The sequence below is a fragment of the Nicotiana tomentosiformis genome, chromosome 7 (genome assembly GCF_000390325.3).
Source record: "Nicotiana tomentosiformis chromosome 7, ASM39032v3, whole genome shotgun sequence".
Taxonomy (NCBI): domain Eukaryota; kingdom Viridiplantae; phylum Streptophyta; class Magnoliopsida; order Solanales; family Solanaceae; genus Nicotiana; species Nicotiana tomentosiformis.
In genome coordinates this window covers 71,229,845-71,248,863 of record NC_090818.1, presented here as the reverse complement: position 1 = coordinate 71,248,863, position 19,019 = coordinate 71,229,845, and positions in this window count along the sequence as shown.

The following is a 19,019-nucleotide window of genomic DNA, read 5'->3' as shown; positions in this document are numbered from 1 at the left end:
ATTTCTCGCATTGACCAGTCAACACAAAATTCCTTCTTCATGTTCATGGGACCTCCCTCGCATTCGCAAATAACAAAAGTTCGCACCAGAAACCAATATTCTTTTCCGATACGGAAATAGGCATAACTTTTTCATACGACCTCGGAATTCGACGATTCTTATTGTTATGGCTTCATAATTACGATATGAATCTATTGGTTCAATATAATCACAAATAAAATATCATTTTCTCAATATGGTAACCTTTATGCCAAATGAAAGGATGTTGAAATATCAAATAAGAGCACGACACAATCCAAACCTATCTGAAACTCACCGGAATTTAACCAAAACTTGTGGACAAGTCCAAAATCATCATACAAACCTGTTGAAACTTTTAAATCATGAATCCAAACTCGTTTAGTCCACTATTTGACCGTGGTCAACTCATTTTCTTAAACTTAACTAGTATGCAACTTAAGTGTCTGAATCACTCTTAAACATTCCAGATCATGAACAACCTTCACCCACAAGTTCCAATCAATAAAGTGAAACTATCTAAGGTCCCAAAACACCAATCGGAGTCCGATAACACCAAAGTACACTCTAAGTCAAACTTAGAAAATTTCAAACCTTCAAAATGCAAACTTCCGATAATAAGCATTGAATCGCTCTCGGACCATCCGATACTCAACCCGAACATACGCCCAAGTCCGAAATCACCTTATGAACCTATAGGAACCTTCAAATACTGATTCCGAAGTCGTTTAATCAAAAGTCAAACATTGGTCAACTCTTCCAACTTAAAGCTTTTGAATTGAGAGTTATTCTTCCAAATCAATTCTGAATTTCTAAAAAATCAAATTCGACTACACGTGTAAGTCATAATACATGAAGTGAAGCTACTCAAGGTCTCAAACTGCCGAACGACATGCTAGAGCTCAAAACGACCGGTCAGATCGTTACATTCTCCCCACTTAAACATACGTTCATCCTCGAACGTGCCAAGAATTCCAAAGTTGCCAAAATCACTGCATAACACCTCGTGCACCTACCCGTGCCACCACAATCCATATAAGCATATTAGTTCAACCCCGACTGAAGATTCTTCCTGCCGCCTCAACCTACAAGCCTTAGAACCAAATTCCAACATCCAGAATTCCTTGAAGATCCAATTTTTTGCATCTATACAGTGTATCAATCTTCACAAGCTATACCAAAACATACATATACACCCGAGTTGTAATCCACACAACACATCACATAATTCAGATGCCCGTAATATACCTCATAGCACATGTAAGCCTTGCTCTAATCCACACAATACTGCAACGATGAAAGAGATGTACAGAATCTCATAACCACCCATCAAAAAAATAACTCATGGAATCTCTCCGTTCAAAAAGAACCATTTCCTCATTCTGAACTGATTAGTGACATTTTCCTTCCAATACACATTATATATATCTGATTGCACTGATTCTAGGTCCCTCAACCTCGTCTCACCCAGTACAAGCTGATCGGGCAATGAGCCACCTCAAACACCGTCTAAAATCTCATACAACGCCATTAATATGCCAACAAGACACAACTCGAATATGACCAATAAGGAAAATTGAACTTAGGTAAAGAACTATCCAACCCGCATAACATATAAAACAACTAGACAAACGCTATGAACCTATCTCAGAGATGAGGAACAAGCACACAAAATAAGTAAAATGAACCGTACCCAATAGCTCCATGTTGTAGTGTGTAACCCGATCCACAAATGATACCCATGGCGGCGTGCCACCCTATCCACACATAACAATCAATAAGGAAATACCCATCAAACCAAAATTCTCATACCCACTAAACACATGTATACCAAGCATAAGCACGCCAAGTGCATAAACATAATCCTGTGGAGACGGATAGCGTCAAGCGCTAAAAAAGTAAAGCACGACTAATTTGCATCAAACAACCAACATCTCGAGAGTCATCTCACTCATATAATACCACAAGCTACACATGATCACAACACACGTATGAATAATGAAGCCGTCTCACAACTCACATGGCATAAGAGAGTAACACATGAAATAGACGGCAACAGGAATAACATCCACTACGCCCGAAGACTCATCCATAAGCAATGCTATATTGAATAAGCATGTCTGATCTGGTGTAGAATACACATTCACATTAGGCCTATCAAGGGGCCTCAAAGCCGATTCTGACCATCCCAAAATAGGTCAACAACCTTCTAGAGATCCACGATAACCCTGTCCATGACACATACGATCAACCGTCAAATCCAGAACAAACTTCCACAATCCGCAACCAAAGGAGTAGAGTGTCAGTCAGACATAAACTCTCCAATTAGTGACAGTTCAGAATCTTTATACCTGATTTTAATCTCTAACACTTAAATTACTAACACGTCACACTTATACGATCACCCCGTCGGAGATACTCCCACAACCTTCCACACCAGGTAGCAAAATCTCCACATCCATGGTTGCCAACCATACTATTTATGTAATGCAAATCAAGAATTTGCAATTCAATACACAATGCCTCTTCCACAGAATACCATTCTCATGTGACACTAAAATAGCACCAGCATACTCTAAACGTCTGAAATATCCATTGCTTCTTCAAACTTGTGACATCCTTGACAAAACTAAATCGTAACCTTGACCCTTCAATCCCAATTCCATACCACTCACTACACCTATCATGATGTTACGTGAGAGTGCAAGTATTCTATCATAACTCCTGAACCACTAGTAGAATAAATAATTCATCGGCTAGAAGCCTTTCACTTAACTCATTTCAGAAGAAGAATCACAACACACAACCAACATCCCATAACCGCAAAAGACACAGACCTCAAGTCGTAGTCTAGACCGCCATAATTCTTTCGGGACCCATTTAGAGAATTAAATGCCTCCAAACCAATCAAGTTATGGAGACCGCCACGCCCGCAATCATAGCCATGAAACACCTGAACATCCTTACCAGATCGACGGGACCGATCATTTCCTTAACCATTCTGACCCAAAACACTACTAAACTGACTCAACTTCTCAATCATCTCTTGACTTAACTTTAGAGTTAATACCTCTCCTTTCCAGCACCCAATGGACCATAATCGACACTTATCCCGAGTGACCCCAAATCACGAGACCACGTCATCACAATATCCATAAGCCATTTTATACTCTTCTCATGCACTCAATAGTATTTCCTATTGATGCACTAGTTCTGAAAGATCTTCTGTGAATCCGAAGCTCTTTCTATCTCTCTAACACCGCATCGCAGACTCGGTGAAATTCATAGAAATACTCCAAGTCTATTCCACACTCTGCTGCAAACTAGTTCCTTAGCCACACGACGAACCCGAAAATCCTTAGGCACCACACTTAAATTCTTGAACCCACTAGAACCATCATTGGGAGTCGCCCACTCTGATCTGGTCCTGAATATATAGCTAACAACCAGTGCTCCATAAGCACATGAATACTCTTGAAGAAGCAATCAAATAAATCTCTTCCCTTGCACATCACCTTCACAAAGAAATATTAAACCTGGGTCATTTCACAACCTTCACACATAAATAAGGTGAAATGTTGCACACATCCATCAATTTCCTTTCTCGAATTTCCCCTGACGTTCTCTTCCTTGGTCATAACTAGTCCTCCGATTTACCGCTAACCAAAAACTGCAAAGGCACACCACCACGTGACCCAATCATTGACGGTAGGCTCCCTCACTTATCTTTAAGCCACAATCAAATAAATCAAGAACCCACAATGACTTCTCCTTCTAGCTACCATGATCTTACACTGTTACTCCGCCAAATTTTTCACAAGATCTTGTTGCACTAATCATCCCACATCCCAAATTAGCAGTCCTAAATGCACGCTCAACTTCATAACAGTTGTGGCACCTTGCCAAGAAATACAAGCTCACATCATAGTACATGCTCCCCGTTGGATAGAAAGTAAACTCTTCATAAGAACTTCATCAGAAACCTGTGTAACCCCATATCGGCATTCCCCAACAACCTTGCCATAGTTACACCTACTATGAAATCGGTCAATCCTCCTGAGTCCATACTCATCCACCAGCTGTAAAAGTCTATTTATTTCCATTTACATCAACTAAAGGTTCAACAATGCGTTCAACACTTGAAGCTATGTTGCATCACAAAACGACAATCAAACGTTCCCATTCCTTTACATTTCCAAGCAAACTCTTTAGGTCACATTCGAACTTCCCCAGCATAGAAGCCACTATCTCAAACAAAATACACAAAATGTCTTTTGTCCATCATGACCCAAATCGATCTACACTTTCTCAAAGCATGTGACTATCCTACCACAAAACCATACGATCCACTCCCATTCCCACTTCGATTTAGCCAAACTCCGAAACAAACTACTCGATCTATGTTGCTCACACTCGACGTGCTAACAATTCAACCACCGCAAGACACATCCCACCATGTTCTTTCTCATCATTCGCTACTAAAAATGTTGCCTCGAATCAAGATCCATCTTTGTAATAATTAGATTGCCACCTACTCTAAGCCTCCTCGAGCATTATCTCCCTCGGACCATCGATTCTGGAAAGACCAATACGACCCTGAAATCGCAATACTTTGTCATCTCAAATAACTGCTTCTTAAGTACCACTTCTCCACGTTATGCCCCCAAGGGCAACAAATGAATACCCTTACATCAATGATCCTTAATGCGTGCAAATAAGGACGACAACAGCGCAACATAAACAAGAATTCCACCAAGTTCAGAAATGCCCAATCTCACAACTCCGTCAACCAATGCCTGAACATGCATAGTCCAATTGCCTCTTCTCCACTGGAATTAAATGCCGAATCTCCAAATCATGAACCAAAAATCCCCCACCCGAATCATCCACTACTGCAACCCATAAGCAAGCACCCTATCATTTTCACCAGCACTGCGTGATAACAACGTGAGAAATATCACAATGCTTTGTGTAAAGCCTCGAAACCATGGGAAACAATAATACTGGCTGAAATCAACCGTACATCCCTCCACGAGGCGACAATAGCAACTTGATCTCATAAGCAGGGAAAACAACCTGCACCACATCCATTATATCTCCAAAACTCATCGGTGCCAACTGATATCGAATGGCCGACATTGCGCATGAATGAGTAGGAAGGAACTGAAGACATAAGCTTCAACAAAATCAAATCGCACTACAAGGAATCAATAAAAGAAAGTTCTCCTAGCAGTCTTATAGCCTCTTGAAGATAAGTACAGACGTCTATGTACTAGTCCGCAGGACTCTACTAGACTTGCTCATGACTCGTGAGACCTACGTGAACTTAGAGCTCTGATACCAAACTGTTACGACTCAGTTCCCAGTATAGGTTGTGATGGCGCCCAACGTCATCGTTAGGCAAGCCAACAGTGAACTATCAACTTAATTAACCATTTTCATTATTCTTGGAATTATGGGTTTTATTAAGTATAGTAAATTAGGCGTATAAAAACATGGAGATACAAGCATTAATAAAAACATAAAATAAAAAGGTGACAATACAAGATAAATACCATAAATATCTACTAAAAATTCCTAAAACCCAGTGTCACAAGTACATGAGCATCTACTAGGGAGTAAAATACTAATACAATCTTTGTTTGGAATACAAAATAGACAGAATAAATAACTCAATATGATGGAGACTCCGTGTGCTGCGGATCGTAATCATGGAATGCAGCTCACCATAAATTCCCCTCCGCAGTTGCACTTATGCGCCAAGATGACCACCAACAATACCTGTCTTAGTACCTACACATTTAGTGCAAAAGTGTAGCATGAGTACGTAAATCAACGCGTATCCAGGAAGTATCTAGTCTAACCCCAGAGAAGTAGTGACGACGGGTCGACATCGATACTTACTAGTGGTCCAATAAATCAAGTACAGTAAAAAGTATACAGGCAAGAAGCATGATAAGTAAATAGTGAAAATAGATATGGGGAACAACAAACACAAGGTCCTCAAATACCGGATACTTCCTAAAATGGAATACGTAACGGTCAACACCAAATCAACGATCACATCTCGAGTCAGGAAAACTCATAAATATGCTGACTCCTTATCACATATTTTTCACGATTCTGCCGAAGCGAGTGGCCCGATCCCATAAGATTAATGGCCCGAATTCTTGTCGTGGCGTATGGCCCGATCCCAGCTGAGGCTTTCATCCCGATCCTATAATCGTGTACACTATCGAGGGTCAACCGGTATGAACCATAGATACATCTCATAATAATGTCGAGGCAAACGACCCGATCCCATAATGATACTGCTGAGGCGTTCAACCCGATCCCATAGGAATAATGAAGATTTGAAGGGGTCACTGGCCCCACTCACGAATATATGTGTGAGTTATGAAATTCAGGAAAATTTTGGACAAATACGTACAACACGGGAGAAATCCATAAAAGGAAGTATATTCTCTACTGTTACTTAAGTAGCTCACCATATATCACAAATCATAAGTTCGATACTTTACACAAGTCTTGTAACGACCCGGCCGGCCGTTTTGAGCATTTTAGACTCGTTACCCTATTTATTGTCTCCTATATTTTATATTGTAGTTATGTGACTTGTCGGGGTGGTTGGTTTAGTTTCGGGTGAACTTTGGAGTGAAATGGGACACTTAATCCCAAAGTTGGAGGCTTAAGTTGAAAGAGTTGACCGAAAATTGACCTTTATGTAGACGACTACGGAATGAAGTTTTGATGATTCTGATAGCTTCGTATGGTGATTTTGGACTTATGCATATATCCGGATGTTGATTTGGAGGTTTGTAGGTCATTTTGACTTGAATTGGCAAAAGTTGGAAAGTTGAAGGGCTGGAAGATTGAGAAGTTTAACCGAGAGTTGAATTTATTGATATCAGGTTCAGATTTTGGTTTTGGAAGTTGGAATAGGTCCTTTGTGTCAATTATAACTTGTGTGCAAAATTTGAGGTCAATCGGAGTTGGTTTGGTATGTTTCGGCATTAGTTTTAGAAGTTAAAACTTCATTAGGCTTGAATCGATGTGCGATTCATGGTTTTAGTATTGTTTGATGTGATTTGAGGCTTCGAGCGAGTTCGTATCATATTTTAGGACTTGTTGGTATGTTCGGACAGGGTCCTTAGGGTCCCAGGTGTGTATCGGATTGAGTTTGGATAATTTGTTCTTGAATTGAGACTGCTGGTTTTTCTGTGTTCTGGTTTCCTTCAATGCGTTTTCCAAGGTTCTCCCGCGATCGCGTAGTGTCCTTAGTGACTGATGGAGTTTTACTCTTCGCGTTCGCGAAGTCAGGGACGCGTCGCAATTTTTGGGAAGTTTGTGCATCGCGAACGCATGCGTGTGACCGCGTTCACGTATAAGGGAGGAGAGACTGAGCTGAGGCACGTGTTGTTCTTCGCGTAAGGCAATAACTGGGCAGCAGTATATTATTTCCAAATCGAGGGTTTTGTTCCATTTTTCATCTTTTGAGCGAGACACCTCAGTTTTGGGTGATTTTTGAAGAGATTTTCAAGGAGTTGATCGGGGTAAGTGATTCTAACTCGGATTTTACTAATATACATGAATCCATTATTATTTTTATCATTTAATTAGTGTTTTGAGTTGGAAAAATTGGGAAAATTATGAAAACTTCATAAGCTATATTTTGGGGATTTGAAGGTCGGAATTGAATAATTTTATTGAATAATTTTAGTATGGTTGGACTCGTTATTGAATGGGTGTTCGGATTTTGTAAGTTTGGTCAGGTTCCGAGATGCGAGCCTGGGGTTGACTTTTTGAGTTGACTTTTTTATTTTCTCAAAATTTTGCAACTTTATTATCTAGAATAGTTTTCTATGGTTTGTATTTAAGGTATAAAGTTATTTTGGCTAGATTCGAGCCGTTCGGAGTTGGATATTTGCGGAAAAGGCTTACTAGTGGATTGAGTTAGCGTGTTTGAGGTAGGTATCTTGCCTAATTTTGTGTGGGAGAATTATCCCCTAGAATTGGTATTGTTTTGTGTTAATTGTGATAAGTGAAAACCGTTTACGCAAGGTGACAAATGGGTACACGGGCTATATATGGTAATTGACTGGTTTAGGCTATTTAGCTTATTTTCATGCCTTTAATCGTATTGTCATAACATGCTATATAGTTCATCATTGATTTACCATACATGCTTTATTTGACATTGTTAAATGCTTGTCCCATCTCTTACTTGTTATTTTCTCTTACATGCTTAGTTGAAGTTACTGTTTCCCTATTGCCTTGTTGATTATTTGACTGTTGAGTTACCTTACTAGAAGTTGTTATTTCTAGAATATCTTAATGTTGAGTCTTGGTGTTGAAGTTGTAAAAGTCGTGATCACATTGAGTCAAAGTTGTAAATTGTTGAAATACCATTCTTGTTGAGCTATTCACTTTCAGTTGCTATTGTTGAGACTCTTGTAAATATTGTGGTTGAGCCATGGGCTACTTATTGTGGAAAACATTGTTATTGTTGATTCTTTTTGCAAGTTGTGGTATTTGGACACTTGAGGTGTAAGTTGAGATATGTTTTGATATTGATACGCATGCGGTAGTATAAGGATAGGGGATGATACGTATGTGGTGAGATAAGGTGGGCTTGATACGCGTGTTTCTAGTAGGGGAACTACTTAAAGCAACGCGGTGTGATAAGGTAGGCTAAACCGCGGGTAGCTATTTCGGAAAATGATTTTCAAAACTAAATGTAAGGCTCCCGCGGTGATATAAAGAAAGATTGTGATTGAAATTGTGAAATGAGAATATGAGGCGGTACCTCGAGCGTGATTCTTGTTGTTACCTTTCAAATACACCACTTGTGTTTGTATGCATCGTTTCCTTGGTGTTCTTATTTTATGTTCCTCCCTTGATGCCTTAATTGCCGTAATTTCAGTGTAGCTTAGCTTGTTGTATTTCTTTATTGTATCATTTCCTTGTTTCTATTATTGTACTGTACCAAACTTGTTCAATTTCTTTATTTATTCCAGTAGGTGTCTTGACCTGACCTCATCACTACTCTACTGAGGTTAGGCTTGATACTTACTGGGTACCATTGTGGTGTACTCATACTACGTTAATGCACATCTTTTTGTGCAGATCCAGGTACCTCATACTAGGCTAGGCACCAGTGAGTTGAGCTTTCGGATCGGAGACTTCAAGGTATACATGTCGTTGTTCGCAGGCCTCGGAGTCACCCTCTGTCTAAGTTTCTATTGCATACTCTTATTATAGATATTGATGTATTAGGGATGTTTCAGTATACTCGTGTAGAGCTTATGACTTAGCTTTACCGGATTTTGGGAGTTAATGTCAGCTCTGTTGTGGAGTTATTTTATGATAGATGGTTGGTTTAGATTGAAGTTCTTTTATTATTTTTGATATTTCTTCATGTGTGTTAGGCTTACCTAGACTTAGTTATTAGGTTCCATCATGACATCTTACGGAGGGAGATTGGGGTCGTGAAAAGTTGGTATCAGATCTCTAGGTTCATAGGTTTTACGAGTCATAAGCAGGTTTATTAGAGTCTTGCGGATCGATACGAAGACATCTGTACTTATCTTCGAGAGGCTATGGAACTGTTAGGAAACTTCACTTCTTTGATTCCTTATCGTGCGAATTTGTTGGCTTTGAAATTCTGAATCTTTATCTTTTTATTCTCTCACAGATGGTGAGGACACGCACCGCTGTATCCGACGATCAAACACCCACGCGCCCTGATAGAGCCGCGAAAGGCCGAGGTCGGGGTAGAGGCCAAGGAGGGGCACGTGGTGCAGCCAGAGCACCTGCCCGAGCTACAACAGAGGAGCCACCAGTAGCTTTAGTTGAGGGGCAGGCACCTGAGGCGCCTGTTGCCACCCCTACTCTTTAGGAGACCCCCGCACAGTTCTTGAGCATGTTTGGTACTCTAGCTCAGGCGAGGTTGATTCCACTTGCACCAGCCACATCTCAGGATGGGGGGGGGAGCTCAGACTCCCGCGGCCCCTACCCTAGAGTAGCGAGTCCATGTTGACCAGGTCCCAGAGATTATACCAGTGCAGCCGGTTTGTCATGCCCCGACCTGGAAGCGAGACTGGCACCTGGTGCCTCAACTAACCTAGTGTACCAAATTGCGACTAAGGGACTCTGAACACATAATGTCATACTTTGGCCATGGGGCCACCTTGCAAGACAATTTGCGAAGCAAAATATAAAACTGAATGGAAACTAGCGCTAACTAAACATCAATATAAAGCTAGGCTGAAAAGGCCGTCATAGCTACTACAGCTGACAAACCACCAAATTATACATACCAGGCCTACAAACCCAACATACTGCACTAACCAACAGGATATGTCTACAAGCCTCTACTGATAGATGTACTATGATCGGAACAGGGCCCCGACCTACCCATAACATATATACAGATATACATAAGATGTACACAAAAACTCTAGACCTGGCAACTCCGAAAGACGTGGAGCTTACCGATCAGGCTGAACTCTGGAAACACCTACTGAGGAGGTATACCCGTCTGTCTATCTGAACCTGCATGCATGAAATGCAGCGTCCCCAGAAAAGGGACGTCAGTACAAAATAATGTACCGAGTATATAAGGCGATAACATAACTGAAAAGTTGAAACTGAACTGATAATATAATAACTGAAAGTAATTGGGAGTCAAAGATGATCTGGAGATATACTTACCTGTTGATACTGACTCAACTCCTTCAATATAGTAAGTAAAATAATTGTCCGGCCTTATAAGGCTCGGTATATATAACTGCTCTGCCGTAGTAGGCTCGCTCATAGGCGCTCGGCCATACTAGGCTATGTATCTCGACCATGCTGGGCTCGCTCATAGGCGCTCGGCCACAGTAGGCTCGGTATATAACTTTCCATCTGATCAGAGATTGCCCAATAGGGGCCTGCCCATCGATTATAACTCGATGGTAATGAAAATACTGTAATACTGTATATATAGGCTTGCTGCTATCTTGACTGGAAGAAGACAATACTAAAATTGAATATAGAGTCTCGATAAGGAATAATATTGTAACTTATGAGACTAGAATAGTGTGAATAAATTCATGAATATGAACTTCTCTTTTTGTCTCATTACTAACACATGTAGCTACGAGATCATGCCAAAATGAAGGAAGGCTTAGCCTTAACATACCTTATCACAATCTTTCCAATCACCAAGTTGAACTCACCTCTTCGCACCTTAATCTACAAGAATGATAATAATACTATCGTTAAGTTACGAAAGGTACAACTATCGCACAACGAACGACAAACCTATTTTGTATTAAAACGGGCAGCATCTCCCCTATAATCCTTACTTCCTCCAAATTCAAGATAACACCAACAATACAAGAACAGAACAATAACAACATATATACATCATTTTCCAGCCCTATATACACCATCAAATACTACAAAATAGCCCAACACACCCCAATCTCTTCGTACACAAAACGACCACCGTAGTAGTGTCAAACGACCCGAAAATGTTATGATGAACGACCAGCCAACCACCCTACATTTATATGGTGTTTATAAACCCCCTTCCTCCTCCAAAACTCCACAAAATAGTAGTAAAACACGCAGCCCAACAGCAACACAAAACAGTCCACAAAATAGTCCGCTACAAGTGAATAACTCGAACTCACTGCTTCCGATCACCGTCCCGTGAGTTCTTACAAGTATAGAACGACTTACCATGAATTTACAGAAGAAAAATTGGATGAAAGAGAGAAGTAAACTCACCTTATTTGTTGGATAACTCAGCTCTTATCTTGGTTCTTCAAACTCTAGGTTTTACCTCCAATTGGAACTTGAAAGGGAGAGAAAATCAATTAGGGTTTGTGGGAAATTTTTGGGAGGATTCTTTGCAGAGCTTATGTCTGGTTATTATGCTCTATTTTAAGTCTAATATATGAAGAAAATAGGCCCTTAAAAGGCCTCTTTGGACGACCCGAAATGGCCCATTTTTTTGGGCTCTCATTTAAGCAAGTAGGTGACACACCTACTTGTCACCTAGCAGCTTGCGCAGTATCGCACAAATGCCCATATCTTTCTACTCCAATGTCGTATTGACAAACGGTTTAATGCGTTAGAAAATAGACTCATAGATATTTAATTTGATGGGTGGAACACCCCATAACCCTAAGTATATTGGGAGAAAATCGCAGTTACATTTGACCCAAAGTTTCAGTAAAACTTATGAATGTAACTTGTGATGACTTTCATCGACTTTTGTTCCACAACTCTCTTGACTTCAAAACATAACACACGGATGTCATACGACTAATATAAATCATAACATAATCTCCTTATCATGTTAAGCACCCTAGTCTCACCCCAAAGGTATATGTTATAACATTCCCAACTTGTCGACTTTCGACGAAACATTATTTTCTTCAATTGCTTTATCTTCTGAACCGTCCAACCCTCTTTGTACTTGTTGTTCATGATCTTCAATATTTGTAACCTCAGAGGTAACATGATTAAATTAATTTATATACTTTTAAATATTATCTCATTTTTGGTCCTACATTAGTTTGCTTACGATGCATTTTTATGTACGAAAATATAGGGTGTAACATCATTCCCCCTTGGAAACATTCGTCCTCGAATGTTTACTCTTAGAGACTTTGGAAACTTTTGCCAGAGTATCCTTCATACACTAGGTTAAAACCAACCTGTACGTAGCCAAAAAACATACTATGCATGCCACACATGGCCAATGTTTATAAATAACAACACTTTGCCTCACCAACCGTAAATCATAAATACTAAAAGTGAAAAATAAAAGCTTACCTGCTGACCTGCTAGCCTGAATAGAGCTGTGTTGTAGCATCCCATCTCGAGCCATATCTTCAGTTTGAAATAGGTGGGGGTATTTAGACTTCATTTCTTCCTCCGATTCCCATGTCATCTCTTCTACATTCTTGCTCCTCCATAAAACCTTTACGGAAGCTACCTCCTTATTTCGTAGATTGCGGATTTGTCGGTCTAGGATGGCAACTGGAATTTCCTCGTATGACAAGTCCTCTGTAATCTGTACATCATCCATGGGCACCACTCGGGTAGGATCGCCAATGCACTTCCGTAGCATAGATACGTGAAAAACCGGATGGACAGACTCCAATTCTGAGGGCAACTCTAACTCATAAGCTAATTGGCCCACTCTCCGAATGATCCTATAAGGCCCAATATACCGTGGGCTAAGCTTGCCTTTCTTGCCAAACCTCATCACGCCCTTCATAGGTGATACCTTTAAGAATACCCAGTCATTAATCCTGAACTCTAAGTCTCGTCGCCGCACGTCAGAATATGACTTCTGACGACTCTGAGCTGTCAACAGTCGCTCCCGGATAAGCTTTACTTTCTCTATGGCCTGTTGAACCAGGTCTGGCCCATATAACCCAGATTCCCCAACATCAAACCACCCTATAGGAGATCTGCACTTACGCCCATACAAAGCCTCGTACGGAGCCATCTGAATACTGGAGTGGTAACTGTTATTATATGCAAACTCGACAAGAGGTAGATGTTCATCCCAACTTCTTTTAAAATCCAACACACATACCTAAGCTTTAGTTCTCTGTGGGATTCGACTCCGGACTTGTAAACCGGATTATATTTACAACGACCGCTTAGTCCTTTTTATAAGGCATAGTTGGGCGTGATCAAATTTTGGCGCCGTTGCTGGGGAGCTAACGGTTTAGTTGTAGGTGTATATATTTCTAGGTTGCAAGTTTGAACTTTTATTTTTGCTTTCTTGTATTTGATTTTTTTATTTTTGTTTTACTTGTTGATTTTAGAAACATGGCATCTTGGAATTATGACAGTTTTGATGTTGGTTATTCTACTTTTGATCCTCCTTATGCTTATTGTGAAGGAAACCACTCATGGCAAAATTATCAAAATATTCCTAAGAGCGAGTTATGTACACCAACTCAATCTTATGTGTGGAATGTGTGTGATATGTGTGGTGTTCAAGATGGTCACTTTCATGGTTGGCTTATATGTCTTATCCTCCCCCAACCCCTTACTTTAATGGTTCTACATTTTCATGTGAAGTGAATAAGAACAAAGAATCTTGGGAAGCTGACCTGAAGGAGATCAAAGATATGTTAAAGGGCCTCATGGAACAATATGATGAGAAATTACTGCAGATACAAAGGCAAGAGGCAACTATTCACAACTTGGAGGCTCAAGCTAATAAACTAATTGAACCTTGTAAAGTGCAACAAGCTTACATTGTGGATAATAGCCAAGAAGAGCATGAATGGGCTGCAGAAATTACCATTATAATGGAGGAGTTGAGAGTAGAATTTGACCAAACCAACCAACTAGAATTTGATGATGCCGATGTTGTAGAAGAGATACTAGAGTCAAGCAAGGACATTGATGATACATATTTAGTTGACTGTAGTGTCATTAGTGTTGAGGATGTAGACGGTCCCAATGTTCATGTAGTTGAACACATTGGTCCACACTCCAAGCATTTTTCCACATTGTGCGTAGATGATGATATGAAAATAGAGTCATCCGGGTCACTTGAGGAGTCAAGGAATGAGGAACAAGGTGCCTACATTCTGAAATTCTTCTTGCCAGAAAGTAGGGAATACACATCTTATCTAAAGGCCAAGAAGTGCAAAATGCTACATTGTTTTATTAGGCCATTCACATTCATTCCACCACCCAAGGAGCATGATCATAGAGCAGAATAAAAACTTGGGGTCCAATTCATAAGTTCAAAGTGGAGGCAGAAAGTGATTCGTGTCGTGCCACGACGTTAAATCAAGCGCTTGTTGGGAGGAAACCCAGCTTTACTGCTTTATTTATTTTATTTTATTTTTATTATTTTTGTATTGTCGATTTTTGTTTTTCTAGGAGCATGGAAAGAAAAGCTATTGGAAGGATACAACAACAAACCAGATGGTTGGAACTAAGTGTGAGGTACCCGCATGAAAGACCAAGCTTGAGAGAAGTCTGAGTACCCCATGAGTTGCTAGTGCTTCGGCCTTTGGCCTACCAGGGAGTATCTTTTACCCTCTTATTAGTTATGGTGTGCATTGGGGACAATGCACAATTTTAAGTGTGGGGTGAGGAGATTGTCTATGTGACTTTCTATGCTATTTTAATTGTGTTAGTTTAATTGAATATTTTTTTTAGAGAGCAGAAATAGAAAAGATTGGACTTTTCCCGACGATGGATCTATTAGACAATTTTCTTGAGGGATTTAAGTCGAAAGAAAAAAGACAAAAAGATTTTCTTTTGTTAGGTAGTGTAGCAATTCCCCCTTGGTTTTTCTTTGTACCGCGGTTCTTTTCCAAGGATTTTGTTTGAACCGAGTGTAGTTAGTTTTATTTGTTTTTAGGAATAGGAACCATTGGGCCATGAATTGAATTGAAGCAATATCTCTTAGCTTTGTTATGACTTGAGAATATTTAGTACTATGGTTGTGACGCTTAGGCTTGGTTTTTGACTCTAGCATAAATACCTTAAATCGTAGATTCCTAATTTTGCTTAACTGCTTTGACTGAAGCGTCGCGATGAAACCAATCCTGAGTGAGTTATGTGCCATGTCTGTGTGAGGTTTTGTATGTATTCTATGCATTGCATTTGATGTCTATAACTTGCCCCGTATGTTTGCAAAGCGAAATAGTAGTATTGTTTAGTCTAGGAAGTGATATAGGCATTTCTTTGTTAAGCCAGATATATAAAGTTTACCCACCTAAATGTTATGTACCGTAGTTAACCCCGTTGAGCCTATAAGCTTGTTTCTTTGGTAACCACATTACAAGTCGTACCCCTTTGTTTTAATCGACCATATATTTGAACCTTTTCACCTCTCATGAGCACTTGAATTGTTATGAACTTTGTAAAAGTTAAAGTGTGGGGTAGTTGGTTCGGCATTGGCATGGAACTAATAAAATAAGGAGAAAGGTGCACTGTTTTGAAAAAGTAAGAGCCACTTGAATTGAAAAAGAAAGAAAAAAAAATTAGTTGTATTGCTGTGAAAAATATTCCTTGATAGTGGTGACTCTTGATGTAATTGTGCCTAAAGAAATATGGAGTTAATATATATTGAGGTGAAGGTGGAGTTATGGTTTGACATAAGTATGGGATGTGTGTTAAAGTATATGTATTAAAGTGCTTAAGGGAGGTGTAGTCACTCATATCCAAATGTATCCTACCCGACCCATAGCCTACATTACAACCAATGAAAGTCCTACTTGATCTTAGACTGAATGAACTCGATTAGTAGAGTATTACACTACGGGCAAGCCTATGGTGCATCTTTTGTAGCATAATAATGTTATTTTTGAGAGCGAGTGAATTCTTCCTATCTTGAGTTCCTACAGTCTTAAAATTTATTGTGTGTGGAACTAATCTATTTTGATCGGGTGAGGGCACATGATTCATAAAGAAAAGGTAATGTTGTTGACATCCATGTCAGAGTAAGTAAGTGAATTGTGAATAAGGCATGGTATTTGTGAGTCAAATCTTGAGGCAAGGATGTCACACTTGTGTGCTTAAACTATTTTAAGAATTCTTGGTGTAATGAGTTAGGAGAATTGCTTAAAAAGGTCGTATCTATAAGTGTAGTTTGATTGCTCGAGGACGAGCAATGTTTAAGTGTGGGGTATTGATGTGTGGCTATAATTCCATAGTTTCATACATTATGTGCCTTGCATTTTACATGCTTTAATGATAAATTACACTTTATTTGTGCATAATGAAGTCTATTTTATGTGTAGGTGAATTGGAGATGAAAGTAGAGCAAAAGGGATACTTAAACGTTGAAAGTATGCTCGAGAATAGTGAAAAGGAGAGACGTGGTGAGGCCAGCCTAAGGCCAGGCTGGACCAGGCTTTAGCCTGGCGAGGCCAGCCTAAGGCCAGGTTGGACTAGGCTTTAGCCTAGCGAGGCCAGCCAAATTCCATGCGTTAGGCTGGCGATGCCAGGCCTGAGGCCAGGTCTAATCTGAGTTTTGAAGACTTAATTCATTTCGGGTTTGACTAGGACTCGGCCCACACATTTAGGGTTTCTTCTACACATATAAATAGACCTAAAACACTACTTGGAGAGGTGGTTTTTAGCAGCCAGAGGCAAGGAGAGCTGGTGGAATCACCTCTTGGGAGTTAGAATCATCTATTTCTACATCTTTTCATCTTTACTCTGTATTTTAGTTATGCAAAATATTTGGGATATTGTTACTATGAGTATGAGTAGCTAAATTCCTAATCTAAGATTTTGATGGAACCTATTGAAGGATGATTTTCTTGTTACGCTAATATAGATTTGCCGTAGTATTTTCTCTATTTGTTCAACTATATTATTCTTGTGGTTGATTGAAGGGCCCTCAATTAGCTGTGCCTATTTAGTATGTATTACTCGGGAGAGAGTGCATATTTACGTAGTTGTTGAACAACATCACTCCTCAACGTATATGAGAGATCAATACGGAGGTTTAAAGCTGGGTTTAGGGATAACGAAACCTTGATGCGATCTGAGTGAGCTATACTTAATGCCAGCTAGCGTAATTCGGGAGAATATGCCTAGTAAATTGTGGTAATTACTCGGGAGATAGTTACGACAGTTAGAGTGCTCATGGTCGATAGAGAAGACTTAGGCAAATTTATAGGAAATGTAGCGGAAAGGATTCCGACAATTGGGGAAATCATAACTCTAGACCTCCTTAGTCTATAATTTCATCCATGTTAGTTGATAATTTTACTGCTTTATAATATTTACTAGTTAATTAGTAGAAATAAAATTCAAATCTTTATAACTAGAAAATTATTTGAACTTGTGTTTCTTTGCAATATTGAACAACTGTAGCTAAGCCTTAGTTCTCTGTGGGATTCGACTCCGTACTTGTAAACCGGATTATATTTGCAACGACCGCTTAGTCCTTTTTATAAGGCATAGTTGGGCATGATCACATAGGAAATAGTGTCTGAGCCCCTCAGATATCGAAAATGCGACACATCATTCGCATTTGCAAAGGACCTGCCCCTCGTATAAGCGAACCAAGCTTCATAAATAAAAAGTTGTTCTTCTACTCACTAGTGTCGCAATTGCGATACAACCCTCGCAATTGCGAGCCAACCAACTCGCAAAAATGAACAAAACATCACAAATGCGAAGTTTCCAGCCCTTCCCAACTTCGTAAATGCGAGATAGCACTCGCAAATATGAGGCTCACATTTGCAAACAGACTCTCGCAAATGCAAGGTCTGCAGCACCAGAACTTCCTAGCTTGCCAAAACAGTCTGAAACTCACCCGAGCCCCTCGAGTTCCAATCCAAACATCCAGACATGTGTAATAATATCATATGAGCTTGCTCATAATCTCAAATCATCAAAATAACATATAAATTCAAGAATCAAACACCAAAACTCAAAGAACTTCAAAGTTCAAACTTCAAAATATCATCTTTTCATATTAAGCACCAAAATGGCATCGAGTCACCCGGAACCCCATGAAAACATGCTTACATGTCCATAATCATCATACGAACCTATCTGAATCATCAAAATATCAATTAGAGGGTTTTTATCAATAATATTTACCGTGGTCAACTCTAGCCATTTTCAAGTTCGAAAATCAAGTTTCTTTGAGAATTCACATTTAGACTTTTCAGAAATTAACACAGACCATGTACGCAAGTCATAATCATCAAATAGCACTATGAAAGGTCTCAACATGAAAAAAAAAGAGCTAGTAATATGACCTATCGGGTCGTTAGAGTATATTGCACACAACAACACTTGTATGCATTAGCCAACAAGCTATGATAAATCTTCCCTCACAATTGGTTCAGGTTCAGCAACTAAATGTTTTTCATATAATCACTTGATTTATGGTATATGATTAATTGTTCTACTACAACGCACAAAATGAGTTTCCCAAAGAGGATCTAGGATATATGTTAGTTTTTCTAACATTATGTGGGGAAGTCTGTGGAACA